This window comes from Malus domestica, chromosome 06, assembly GCF_042453785.1.
Source record: "Malus domestica chromosome 06, GDT2T_hap1".
Lineage (NCBI taxonomy): Eukaryota > Viridiplantae > Streptophyta > Magnoliopsida > Rosales > Rosaceae > Malus > Malus domestica.
The window spans coordinates 25644443-25659036 of record NC_091666.1 but is presented as its reverse complement, the minus strand read 5'-3'; the positions used below and the strand labels follow the sequence as shown (position 1 = coordinate 25659036).

Sequence of the window (14594 nt, the reverse complement as noted above, 5' to 3'; positions counted from 1 at the left end):
CCCCATTTAAATTTCATAATCGTCAATTAATTTGAATTTCATAACTAAATCACATATTTAAAAATAATCAGGATATTACATCTATGAAATAAAGAGTAAACTGTCGATTTGCCCCCTAAACTATCACTCAACTTTCGATTTGCCCCCTGAACTTTTTAATTGGAAAATTAAGGACTTAAACTAATTTTTTTGGCCAATTTGCCCCCTGCTGTTAATTTTTCATTCATTCCATCCAAATTTCTGTTAAATGGAAGCATATGCACAACATGTGTGGGTAGTTCGGTCACTTCATTCTTTAAAATAATTGAAAACCTTAGATTTCTAAAATATAAACCTATGCAAATATGTGTGATTCTATAGCTTTTCTGTCTGAAGGTCTAGTGAAATGACGCTTTTGTCCACAAATAAGAGTTACGTGGTTTGCACATGATAAGAGTTAACGTTAATTTGGATGAAATTTATGAAAAACTAACGGTAGGGGGGAAATCGGCCAAAAAAATTAGTTTAAGTCCTTAATTTTCTAATTAAAAAGTTCAGGGGGCAAATCGAAAGTTGGGTGATAGTTCATGGGGCAAATCGGTAGTTTACTCATGAAATAAAAAAGCACTTTAAGTTTTTTTACTATTATATATTTTTTTATTAAAAAAAGTATATAAAATATTTTGGTTTGGAACAAGGGCATTTCAGTGATCATATTGGTTTATATTCCGATACTGCTGAATTAGTAAACAACTTTATGGAATCAGTGTCATTTCTATTCCGATTCTAGAACATTTAAGTAAACAACTTCAATATGAATTCGATTCTGACTGCTCCTCATTCAAATTCCTTCTCAATCCAATTCCTTCTATCGTTATTATGGTTGCGTAAAAGCGCAACAAAAGTAATCTCCACTAACAAAGTTAAAATGCCCCAGAAGTTTATCATTATATTTCCACCATCCAAGGAAGATGTCAGGGTTCTTTGCTAAATTGATTGTAGCTTCCACTAGCTAATGCATGAACTCAAAAGAAGTGGCTGAGGTTGATCCTTCACAGTTATAAAAACCATATTAAAACTTGAAGCATAAAATCCACATTTCAAATTAGTACAAGAAAAGTTTGATATCCATGGAAGGATGCACTCACTTGGCAATGGTACTGGTTCAGCTGATCTACGCCGGATCATACATCCTCATAAAATTATCCCTCCATGATGGACTCAATCAGATTGTCATCATCGTTTACAGGCATGTTCTTGGCATGGTTTTGATAGGACCATTTGCTTGTGTGCTTGAAAGGTAAGCATTCTTGCCGCTTTCAGATTTTCTTCTTGTACAAGAAACAGTGAAAACTAATTTGGTAGTGGATGTGCTGAGCAGGAAGCAGAGGCCTTCACTCTCATTTTCGGTAGCTGCAAATATTTTCCTGCTCGCCTTGTTAGGGCCTACCATCTTTATGAATGTATACTGTGCTGGTTTAGCATACACTACTGCAACAGTTGCAACTGCCTTGGGTAATGTTATCCCCGCTTTGACGTTTCTGATGGCAGTTCTTCTCGGGTATATTCTATGCCTTTCCTTTGATTTCTTCTAAGGTTTCATGTCCTGTAATTTGGTTACTTTTATTCAGGATGGAGAAATAGAAGATTAGAAGCGCTCGAGGCCAAGCAAAGGTGGCTGGTACAGTTTTCTGCATCTGCGGTTCTCTTATTTTAATATTCTGGAAAGGAGGATACCCGTTGAAAAGTGTCGAAAAGCCACTGATAAATGTTTACGACGCCGAGAAGTATATTGGCAAGACCATGGATTTAAATATCGATATTATCGGCGAAATATCGCCGATAATATCGATTTTTCGGGGAATGGATATTTAAATAGGTATCCGTGTGGTTTTCGTCAAAATATCGAGATATTCTGTTGAACGGTGCAATCGGACTCTGATATCGAACGCCGGAGAAGAACGCCGGAGATGGTGTGCCTATTCCCGAGCCGATTTCGTCCCAAAAACCTTGCAAAAACGCGATTTTTAACTTCAATTTCACATATAAGCTTCAAATTTCACGCATGCATCAACGATTCAACATATGTGATGTCGGTTTAGGGCTTAGGGTTTCAATGGAATCTCACCTGAAAAATCGATGACTGGGCCAACTCTTTGCTCAGCGGCGCACCACCAGAGACGACTGAGCCAAGTCCGACTTCGCCAGAGCCACGATCAACGGCAGCGAAGGATTGAGAGAGTGGGCGAAGGATCGAGAGAGTGGGAGAAGGGGGAGAAGAGAGGTCAGGCCTCAGAGAAGAAGAGAGAAGGACCGAGGGCCTCAGAGAAGAAGAGAGAAGGATCGAGAAGGGGGAGATCTGTGTGTGTGTGGATCGAATGGAGAAGGGGGAGAAGAGAGGTCCGGCGCCTCAGACTCAGAGAAGAAGAGAGAAGGATCGAGAATGAGAGAGAGAGAGTGAGAGAGCCGTATGCGTGTGAGATATGTGTGCGTGTGTGATGGCATGTCTGTGTGTGTGCCTCTGTGGTTGAGTGACCCCATCTGACTCACCTCATGAATTTTTCAATCACTTTTTACAATTGCAGACAATGGACAACGAATAATAGCATGTCTGTGTGTGTGCCTCTGTGGTTGATTGACCCCATCTGACTCACCTCACTAATTTTCAATCACTTTTTACAATTGCAGACAATGGACAACGAATAATAGAACTTTAATAATGAAACCGTGTGTCACTGTGAGTCTGTGATATGCTTTCACATGCAAAACCATGTTCCACTCTCTGTTATATACTTATATTCCCTCAGAGCATGTGCAAAACCTTATCAGAGGTGGAGTATCAGAGGCATTCCCTCTAAGCATTTTCGTTTCTTCTTCTTCCCTTACCATTTTCAAAGTCATTCCAGATCCATTCCAAAGCTTGAACACAAAGGGTTCCATATTTAAGGTAAGTTTACAAACTTATATTTATATTATTGTAATTTATACAACAACAAATAAATTTGTATGGACTTGTATGTTAATTTTTTTAAGTAATTAATACTTGCATGTTAATTTTTGTAAGTAATTAAGTAATGTTAACAATTATATGTTAATTTTTTTTAAGTAATTAAGTAATGTTGTATAATTATTCCCTAGGATTATTTTAATATGTTTAATGTTATTTATTATTTTATTTCCCTTACCATTTTCAAAGCCATTCCAGATCTATTCCAAAGCTTGAACACAAAGGGTTCCATATTTAAGGTAAGTTTACAAACTTATATTTATATTATTGTAATTTATACAACAACAAATAAATTTGTATGGACTCGTATGTTAATTTTTTTAAGTAATTAATACTTGCATGTTAATTTTTGTAAGTAATTAAGTAATGTTAACAATTACATGTTAATTTTTTTAAGTAATTAAGTAATGTTGTATAATTATTCCCTAGGATTATTTTAATATGTTTAATGTTATTTATTATTTTATTAATATTAGGTTTTATTATCAAATTAGATTATTATCAAATTGGATTATTATTAATTAAATTGGATTATTCATTAAATTGGCTTATTATCAAATTGGACTATTCATTAAATTGGATTATTGTTAAATTGGATTATTCATTAAATTGGCTTATTATCAAATTGGACTATTCATTAAATTGGATTATTGTTAAATTGGATTATTATTCATTAAATTGGCTTATTATCAAATTGGACTATTCATTAAATTGGATTATTGTTAAATTGGATTATTATTCATTAAATTGGATTATTCATTAAATTGGCTTATTATCAAATTGGACTATTCATTAAATTGGATTATTGTTAAATTGGATTATTATTCATTAAATTGGATTATTCATTAAATTGGCTTATTATCAAATTGGCTTATTATCAAATTGGACTATTCATTAAATTGGATTATTATTAAATTGGATTATTATCAAATTGGATTATTATTCATCACTATGTTTTATATTAGGATTATTTTTTTATCAAATTGGATTATTATTCATTAATATTAGGTTTTTTATTATTATCAAATTGGATTATTCATTAAATTGGATTATTATCAAATTGGATTATTCATTAAATTGGATTATTATTCATCACTATGTTTTATATTAGGATTTTTTTTTTATCAAATTGGATTATTATTCATTAATATTAGGTTTTTTATTATTATCAAATTGGATTATTCATTAAATTGGATTATTATCAAATTGGATTATTCATTAAATTGGATTATTATCAAATTGGATTATTATTCATCACTATGTTTTATATTAGTATTATTTTTTTATCAAATTGGATTATTATTCATTAATATTAGGTTTTATTAATCCATATTATTTTATTAATTACTTAAATTTTTACAATCATTTTCTTTACTTCGTATTTAATTCTTCTGTACAATAACTTTATTATTTAGGTTCTCTTATATAACCGTCATCACTACTATATTTTTTGGCCAAAAAATATTTGTCTAATTTTCATGAAAAATAAATGTAGGTACGTTTAAGATGTCTAGTGGAGCTACTAAACGTGATCCAGCTTGGGAACATGGAGACCCAATAGACGGAAACAAACATGGCACAATTTGCAAATATTGTGGTCGGGTAATGAAGAGTGGTGGAGTGACACGACTTAAGTACCATCTTAGTGGATTAGATCCAGCAAAAAATGTCCAACGATGCGATAATGTCCCCCCCAGAAGTGAAGGCATTCATCAGCACATTATTAAAAAATAAAAAACAGCAGAAGGAAAAGATAACACAAGGAATGGAAAATATTCGAGCTGGGCTACGAGGAGAAGTCATTGGCCAAGCGGTTGACAGTGATGATGATGACGATGAGGACGAATGTGATGATGACATGGGACCTGAAGAACGACGCAGTTTGAAACAAGCATTACGTGCCTCCAAACAGTCAGCATGGGAAAGAGAACACCTTCATAAAATTCCTAATAGGGGACAAGGTTCCGGGACAAGTGGTGGTGCACAAATGAGACGGGGAGGCAGTCTTAGAGAATCACAACCAACACCACCAATAGCCCCAAGTTTATATAAGTCATCCAACGCACGTCAAAAGAGTGTTTGGAGTTATTTCAAGGGAGGTAATGTGAAGGAGGGAATGAGGCGTCTAATTAGCAAGTTCTTTATCTATGAAAATGTCCCTCCTGCGAAGGCATCATCACATCATTTAAAAAATATGGTAGTGGGATGTCAACAAGTCGGTGTTGGAGTACAACCTCCCACTCCCTATGAGATAAGAAACAAATATTTGGATTGGGAGTATAACGACATTGGCAAGTATGTTAACAAGTTGAGGTCAAAGTGGGAAACTCATGGTTGCACAATCATGTGTGACGGATAGACTGGCCCGACCAGATTGTCTATCATAAACTTCATGGTATACTCCAAGGGAAAAACAGTTTTTTTGAAGTCTGTTGATGCTTCAGACCATATAAAGAACTACAAGTATATTTACAAATTATTGAGGGATGTAATCATGGAGGTGGGAGAGCATAATGTTGTCCAAGTCGTGACCGACAACGGTTCTGCATTTGTCAAAGCTGGAAAAAAGTTAATGAAGCATCATAATGTGTTTTGGACATCATGTGCAGTACATTGTATTGATCTCATGTTTGAGGCAATGGGGAAGAGAGAGAATGTTGCTACTGTGGTCAAAAGAGCTAGAACGATCACAAATTATATTTACAATCACAGTTGGTTGTTGGCAAAGATGCGTCAATTTTGCAAGGGAGAAATTATTCGTCCAGCTACCACTCGATTTGCCACCAATTATATTGCATTAGACAGCCTAGTTAAGAAGAAAGCAGGGTTGAAGCAACTATTCACTAGTGACGATTGGGCAAACCACAATTTCAGCCGCTCAAGTACAGGTCGTATGGTGGAAAGTATAGTGCTTGATCATGCTTTTTGGACTCAATCAGAACATGTGTGCCAAGTGTTTGAACCTCTGTACAAAGTTTTACGGATCGTTGACACAGAAGTGTATCCTACTATGGGGGCAGTATATGAGTTGATGCGTGTAGTGAAGGATGAATTGGAAAGAAAACATGGTGCAAGGTGGGTCATAAAGATAATTGATGACCGATGGTATAAAACATTATACCACGATTTGCATGCAGCAGGTATAAATTATGTCATAATTTGCAATTCATTTCTTTAGTTGCATAAGTATTATTTCTCTTATTAGAGTATGTGTTTCTTTGAACAGCATATTATTTGAATCCCCGATACCAATACAGACCCGGTGTTGGAGATGATGGTACCCTTATACGTGCTGTACATAATGTATTCTCTAAATTAGACCCTGCATCACCAGCAGTTGGCCAATTTGGAAATGAGGTACACAATTACTTAAATTATAATAATTACTTTGTTGGATTAAACTAACACGATTTATTGAATTCAGCTAACATGGTTTAAAGATGCAAGAAGAACTTTTGGAGAACCAACATCAGTTGCTGCTCGAACAAATATGTCTCCTAGTGAGTATAAACATATTTCACTATAAGTTTATAATAGAATTTGTTGGAGTTATTAGGCTTATCAACATTGTTTTTCATTGTAGCTGAATGGTGGATCATGTATGGGACTGATGCACCAACTGTGAGAAAGTTAGCAATCAAAGTATTATCACAAACAGCTTCCTCATCTGCTTGTGAAAGAAATTGGAGCACATTTGCACTCATACACACAAAGCAAAGAAATAAGTTGGCTCATAGTAGCTTGGAAAAATTAGTTTATTGCTACTACAACATGAAGCTTCAACTTCGAGATAAGGAAGCAGAAATAGATCATGTCGACCGTGGTGACCCACTAGATGTGTTTGATATTGTTGGTGCAGATGATGATACACAGGATAACCAACTTTATCAATGGATTAGACCTCTTCATTTAGATGATGATGAAGGCAACCCAGCTCCCAGAGTTGCTGAAGAAGCACGTAATGAAGGGATACATGTAGAAAGAGTATTAGAAGAGGAGGTGGGATCTAGCAGCGCTGACTCTTTGGAAGAACTTTTGCGCCCAAGACCAAGAAACACTGGAATTCCACCTTCTTCCAATCCTACACAACCACAACATCGTGCTGATACTAATGATAGCTCTAGTACAAGATCAGGAGACTCACCTACCACCGGAGGTGGGAATGATGAAGGATACAGTGGAGCTGGAGGTAGTGGAGCTGGATATGGAAACTATTATGGACCACCTCCCGGATTTATGACCCCTTTCACTGGTGAGGCAAACTTCACGCATGCAACACAGGATGATGACCATGGTAGTAGGCGGGCAGGACCAGGAATTGGTGCCATAGGGAAGGACTATACTCGTAGAGAAAGAGGCAAGGGGATTTTGTCAAGTCAAGAAGATGACTCGTTATCTAGAACTTCGGACTCTGTTGGAGTGGGAAGTAGTAACTATGGTTATACTCATAGCCAACCATTTCCCTACCCTTCATATCCCATTCCTGTTGGGATGGAATCGAGCGAGTCATGGAAACAATCCCAGGCTCAATCTTCAAATGATTTTGCTTATGGACAACCTCTACCAATCTCGGATCCATATGGGTGGCATGTTAACAATTACATGCAAAACTATTTTGGAGATTTATCATTTGATAACTACTCTTCACAATACACTCACTCTACACGTAGAGATGATGAAGATAGTGAAAATTTTGAACCTCATAGGAACTCTATGTGGTACTAAAGTGTAAAATATTGTACTAATTCATTATATATAAATGATTTATAGTGTGTTTAGACTTCTTTCATTAATTACTACATATTTTCTACACTCACAATGTTTGTCAGTTCGCTATATAATCAACTTGATAATGTTAAATCCATCATGCAATGCATTTCCTTCCAATTTTTTGTGATAAACTAATAGATAATTGACTAAATAAACATCCTGCAAAGTTTCAGTAAAAATTTCCAAGTTTTTCTTACAATTTCCGTGGTTTCCATGTAATTTTTATCGATATCGATATTTTATCGATATTTCCGTCGATATTTCCGTGTTTTCGGACTACCGATATTTCCGATATTACTGATATTTAAATCCTTGGGCAAGACCAAGCCTGTTCACGAAAACTGGATCAAGGGTTCTGCTCTTATTCTGATTAGCTACCTTGCGTGGAGTGCGTGCTGTAAAATCATTTTGTGAATGACAATGATTTATGCCGAGAATAATTGAGAGAATATTGACTTGGCAATCAAGTTAATGAAATTTCTAGGACTCTCGGTGCCTTAAGAAAATAAACATATTGGAGTCCTAATTACATGCAATCAATTAAAGGCCTTTATTAAGTAAATACAAGGAATAAGAATCATGATGGGACTATAATTAATGAGATATGATTTGGGTTGATATCCTTTCTGATAATAGGGAGGAATTGATGGAAACCCTAGCTATATAACCTAGGAGCAGTCCCTGCTTCCATACTGACTAAAACTCACGAAAAACTATAAGCCTATTTCGATAGTAGAGTTCATTGAGAGGTACTGGAAGTAGAAGACTACTTCTACTTTGTTCGCAAGAATCAATGGCTTCACCTTCATAACCATGTCTTCCGTATTCTACAGATAAGTTTAATATAATTAGTAGATCTCCATTTTATATTGATTTGATTTATTCGTGATCCTAATGTCTTGTTGTTGTGATTTCAGAATATGTTTTACACGTGGCTAATCCTCCAGGTGATAAGAAACTTGATTCAAGATGGCTCCGTTTATACAAATACTAGCCTCTTATCACAACCTATTTTTTGGATATTTTAATTTGATTTGAAAAAGAATACTTAATGTACAGTTTATGATTTTAAATTCAAAACAAAAAAAAGGTTGTAAGAGGTGAGGAGTATTTTTGGTATTATGAGCGTTTCACCAAATTTGCCTTCTCCCATTTATATAATAGATAATGTCGAAATTTAGTTTTTTTCATCAACTTAGGCATTTCTTGCTCCACAGGGTGTGGTGTCCAAAGTCTACCCTGCTCCATTGTCACTAACCACCATAATGTGCTTTTTCGCATCGCTGCAATCTTCTTTCCTTGCCTTGTTTTTGGCTAGAAACCCAAGTTCATGGAGACTGGAGTGGAACGTGCAGCTTTTGACCATCGTCTACTTCATAATCGTTTTCTTCTATGTATCTTAATTATCCTATAAGATGTGTTCAACAACATAAAATGCAAAAATAACATGATGCTGTATTGCAGTTGTGAGAATAATTTTCTTTGTCTTAAAGCATAACTCATTTGTTTAATTTTGTTCTTCTATGTTGTTGGGTTAAGATATATTTGAACCTGTAAAAATTTCAAGTCTTCATCTGATCCTTTTGGAATAGGGAGTTCTGACCACAGCATTAGTCTATTACTTGCAAGCATGGTGCATTAGTCACAAGGGACCAGTTTCTGCAGCTATGTTCACTCCACTTCCAGTCGTCATAGTGGCAGTGTTTTCGGCAATTGCTTTCACAGAGCAGCTTCACCTTGGCAGGTAAACCGAAGAACACAAACACTTTCTCCCCTTTCCATCTTACTGCTTTCCCATATGGTAATTGTTGGAGCAATATTAGAAAATATGAAAATAACACAAGCATTCTAATAATAATCACATAGAAATTCACAACATCAATTATGTATGAGACTAATATAAACAATTAGAGATAAAGTTAGAAAAACTGACAAACTTGGAGATTGAGGCTTGCATAAATGCAATGTCCTAAAGATAGAATTTCGCCCCTACTCTTGTGCTTGTAGTTCGATAGGCGTCCATCTCCCAGGATTCAACAATCTATAATCCGAAGTCAAAGCACTTCAATCTTCGGACTTTGGCGAACTTCATATATTCCGTACTCTCAAGACATGACTCGGAAAACAAACGAAGAATGAGAGAAATAGAGTGGGGAAACCCTATTTCTCAAGAGTAATTAATTTTGTTATTTTTCTACTCCTTTCATGGCTTAGTGTTACTGGGTTTATATATAACCCAAGTGCCTTCTTCTAAACTGCGTGACTAACTCTATACCGATGCTTTGCGGTTTGCACCACTTCTATAACCATGACAACCAATGAGGGAAAGGTTATAACTATTATGTTTTAAATACTATAGAGAAAGTGTTGCATTCTCTGCATGAAACACTTCACAAACTAATATTTTCATTCAAACTCATATTAAATATTATAATATTATATTATAATATTAAATATCCAACAGTAATTTCGTCGGTGCTTGCATATTAGTTCTTCCTAAAATATCCAAACTTTTTTTGTGTACAGCTTGATTGGAGCACTTCTCATTATTGTGGGACTTTACTGTGTGCTGTGGGGAAAGAGGAAAGACGGTCTTGTTGCCGAACACACAGAGATTGAAAAAGTGACAGTCGACGATAATAAAGTGGTTGAGATTTACATGAATGAAATTTCGCAGTCAATCCTGTTTCTAACGGAGAAACATGATCATGGAGACATGCTTTTTTTTTTTCGCGGTCAGATCTTAACGAACCGTTGATGCAAGAAAAGTTGTGTTGTATCATTGTGCAGAAGTTCAGAGAAAACTAATCTAAATTGCAAGGACTCAGAATACTCAAATGAACACATCCGCTTCGATACTCATTGGAGCACATCCTCTATAGCTAATGTAGTTACGTCCACTTGATAAAAAGAAAAGTTTCATTTAACTAAATAAAACATTTTTTTTTACTTCAGTTCCTTGTTTAAAGTGTTAATTGTGATGACTATTATTCATTTCATTGGGACAATAAAAATGTTTCTTATCACTGTGACACTTAATAAGGGAGATATTAACAACGGTATATCTTTAATCTGTCAATGTATCTCGCAATTATGTGTTAGCTATAATCTCCTCAAACAGAGGAGACCACTGAAATTATTTTCCACTAATGAATTTAAAATTCCCCAAATAGGATGATGTCATGGTTCTTTAGTATATTGGTAAACTGATTGTGAATTCCACTAGCTAAACCATAAGATTTGTTGTCACTCAGAAGAAGTGGCTGGGATTGATACTTCACAGTTACAAAAACCCTATTAAAACTTGAATCACAAGAAAGTTTGATATCCATGGACGGAGGCACTGGTATTAGTTGGCAATGGTACTCGTTCTGCTGGTATACGACGGATCAAAATGTCCTCACAGAGTTGTCCTTCACGAAGGATTATGGCTCTGTTTGGAATTTACTTTTTTTTTTTTTAAGTAACTAAAATCTGTTTGGTAAATATATTTATAGGCTTGCTTAATTTTAAAGTTTGGGCCTTCACACAATTGCTTTCAGAAGCAACCATTAGGTTGCTTTTCAAAGCGACTTAAAAAAAAACCAAAATAATAAAACACAGAAGGATGGGTGAAAATTTCTCTATACCTACAATGCCCCTTTTATTTTTCTAAATGACTTCATCTACCCCTTATTTTTTACACGCTATTATATGTACAAAAAACCCTAGCCTAATCCGTGAACTTTTACACAGGACTCATATTTATTTTTCTTACTAAAGGGTTCATTTTTCTTGTTGGTATGCTACTTGCGATCATGCTTGGGCACCCTTTTGTCTGGTGTACTTCTATCTGAAAATAATGATGAATCTGAAGAGAGTGACAACATTCAAATCGAAAGCAATGATTCTGATGTGTTGTCCCACTAAAAAACACTCATTTAATGAAATAATTTGGAGAAGAAGAAAAAAAGAACTCAACAATTTGATACACAAATTACGAAAGAAGATAAGGAAAAGGAGTTGCTAAAAAGAAGGGAAAAGTGGGAGGTGCTGTTAAGTTGTCACAACAGATTGACCGAATGATTGATGTAGTGGACACTAAATATGTTAAGAATACATTTTACCATTATAGTTGTTTATAGTTGTTTTTATTTAATATAAAAAATGACAATGAAAACTACTTATGTTAAGATAATCTGAAGGAAAAAGATTAGATACTTTCGATGTCATGCCTATTTTTGTCATTATACGAAGGGTTTTTTTAGCCAAAATGGTCTCTGAGATTTGCATAACACATCACTTTGGTCCCTGAGATTGAAAATCAATAAAATAGTCTCTGAGATTATCCACCATCTATTATTTTGGTCCTTTTGTTAAAAACTCTGTTAAGTGTCCGAGAGCACTTAGCCAAAAAGTTTGGGCAATTTTTAAAGCTTCGTAACTTAATCTTTTCTTAACCAAATTCGACCCATAATATATCAAAATGATGATAGGAAAGTGTAGAACAAGATTATACCTATTTGGAAGCCCAATGCTTGACGAAGATGCCGGAAAATAGACTAAAAGGAGACTGGTCCACAAGAAAACTGAAAAACTCACCAGAAACTGGGTAAACTTTAAACATTCATAACTTCTTCAATATTAGATACTTTTGACGTTATGCCAATTTTTGTCACTATACAAAGATACAACACTTTGTATTAATATTCACTAAAGGAATTTATATTGCTTTTCATGCGCACAACAGTTTTAAAAGTACAGTTACTAATTTGGTAGTGGATGTGCTGAGTGTGAGAATGTGGGACTCTTGAGAATGAATTCCACATTGATGAGAGGAGGGACCTTGCATGGGCTTATAAGAGGTTGAGCTACTCTCCATATTGTCAATTCGTTTTATGGTGGAATCTCAATTTTTTTCATAGTATCAGAGTAGGTTAGCCCACATGTGAAGCCCAACGACCACACATGCTCCACGTCACTCAATTCATGTTGTCCACGTGTTTGGCTTGAAAATTCGCCACACGTGACGGGACGTGTGAGAATGTGAATGTAAAAGAGTCTCACATTGGGGAAAGGAGAAACCTTGCTTGAAAATTCAGTACTAGTGACGGGGCATGTGAGAATGTGAATGTAAAAGAGTCTCACATTGGTAAAAGGAGAAACCTTGCTTAAAAATTCACCACACATGATAGGGCGTGTGAGAATGTGGATGTAAAACAGTCTCACATTGATGAAAGGAGAAACCTTGCAAGGGCTTATAAGAGGTTGGGCTACTCCCTATATTGCCAATTAGTTTTATGGTGAAACCTCAACTTTCTTCACTGAGTAGAAGCAGAGGCCTTCGCTCTCATTTTTGGTAGTTGCAAAGGTTTTCATGCTCTTAATGTTTGGGTCTACCATCTATTTGAATGTATAGCCGAAAAGTTTTCATGCTCTCAATGTTTGGGTCTACCATCTATCTGACTGTATACTCTGCTGGTTTATCATAATTCTCCAACAGTTGCATGTGCCTTAAGTAATGTTATCCTCGCTTTGACGTTTTTGATGGCTGTTATTCTTGGGTATATTCTCCATCATGTAAGACATATTCTGAAATCACAACAATAAGATGTTAGGATCATGAATAAATCAAATCAATATAAAATAGAGATCAACTAATTAAATTAAACTTATTTGTAAAATACGGAAGACATGGTTATGAAGATGAAGCCATTGATCCTTGCAAACAAAGTGAACAAAGTAGAAGTAGTTCTACTTCCAAGACCTTTTAATGAACTCTACTATCAAAATAAGTTTGTAGTTTTCATGAGTTTCAGTGGGTATGGAAGCAGGGACTGTTCCTTGGTTTTATAGCTAGGGTTTTCAACCAATTCCTTCCTATTATCGGAAAGGATATCAACCCAAATTATGTCAAATCAATTCGAGTCCCATCATGACTCTCATTCCTTGTATTTACTTAACAAAGGCCCTTGATTGATTGCATGTAATTAGGACTCCAATATGTTTATTTCCTTAAGGCACTGATAGTCCTAGAGATTTCATTAACTTGTATGCCAAGTCAACTATTCTCTTAATAATTCTCAGCATAATTCATTGCCATTCAAAAAATGGTCACTACTACAAAATCATCTATAACTGGCGGTCCACAAACCGACAAAAAATGTATATTACTGTCGGATTTTAAGCAAAATCCGATAGAAAATGGATGCAGTGATGGATATAATAAGCGACAGAATTGCCTACGTTAAGAAATGAATTTTCCGACAGAAAATAATCTAAAACCGACAGAAATTATGTCAGATATAACCGACATAGAATATATTAATAATGAATAAATAAGAGTATTTATGTCTGCTAAAACCGACAGAGAATTTATTAATAAGAATAAATAAAAGAATTATTGTCGGATAAAACCGACAGAAAATATATTAATAATAAAAAATGTAAACAACCACTTTCTACATTTTCCATATCCCCTGCATCATTTTCCATATTCACAGCAAGATCAGACATAGCTTCATTAGGATGCGGCTTAGGACGCATCATGCTAGCCACTGTTACAACATCGTTTGTTTCTACCTGCACACATTCACATTCCATTAGAATCACTTAATCACAACAAGCATTGCTCATTCAAATGAATCTCTCCCCGAAATCGAATGAAAATCGAAATACTTACAGTGTTGATGACATCTATGATAACGGAGAGCTCCTGGTGCGACAGAATACTAAAATAATAACCGCCAGAAAGTAAAATAATAAAATAGTCAATTTCTGTCAATTATAACCACCACCATTAACTTAAAAATCGCCAGAATCTGTCAAAAATATTTATAAAAAAAAAAAAGATTCAAAA

The 14594-nt window shown here is 35.1% G+C and overlaps 1 pseudogene; it reads left to right on the top strand.

The window, feature by feature from the left end:
- Nucleotides 1-1088: 1088 nt before the first annotated feature.
- LOC114825473 (WAT1-related protein At5g64700-like) lies at nt 1089-10514 on the top strand (annotated as a pseudogene).
- The last annotated feature ends 4080 nt before the right edge of the window (nt 10515-14594 follow it).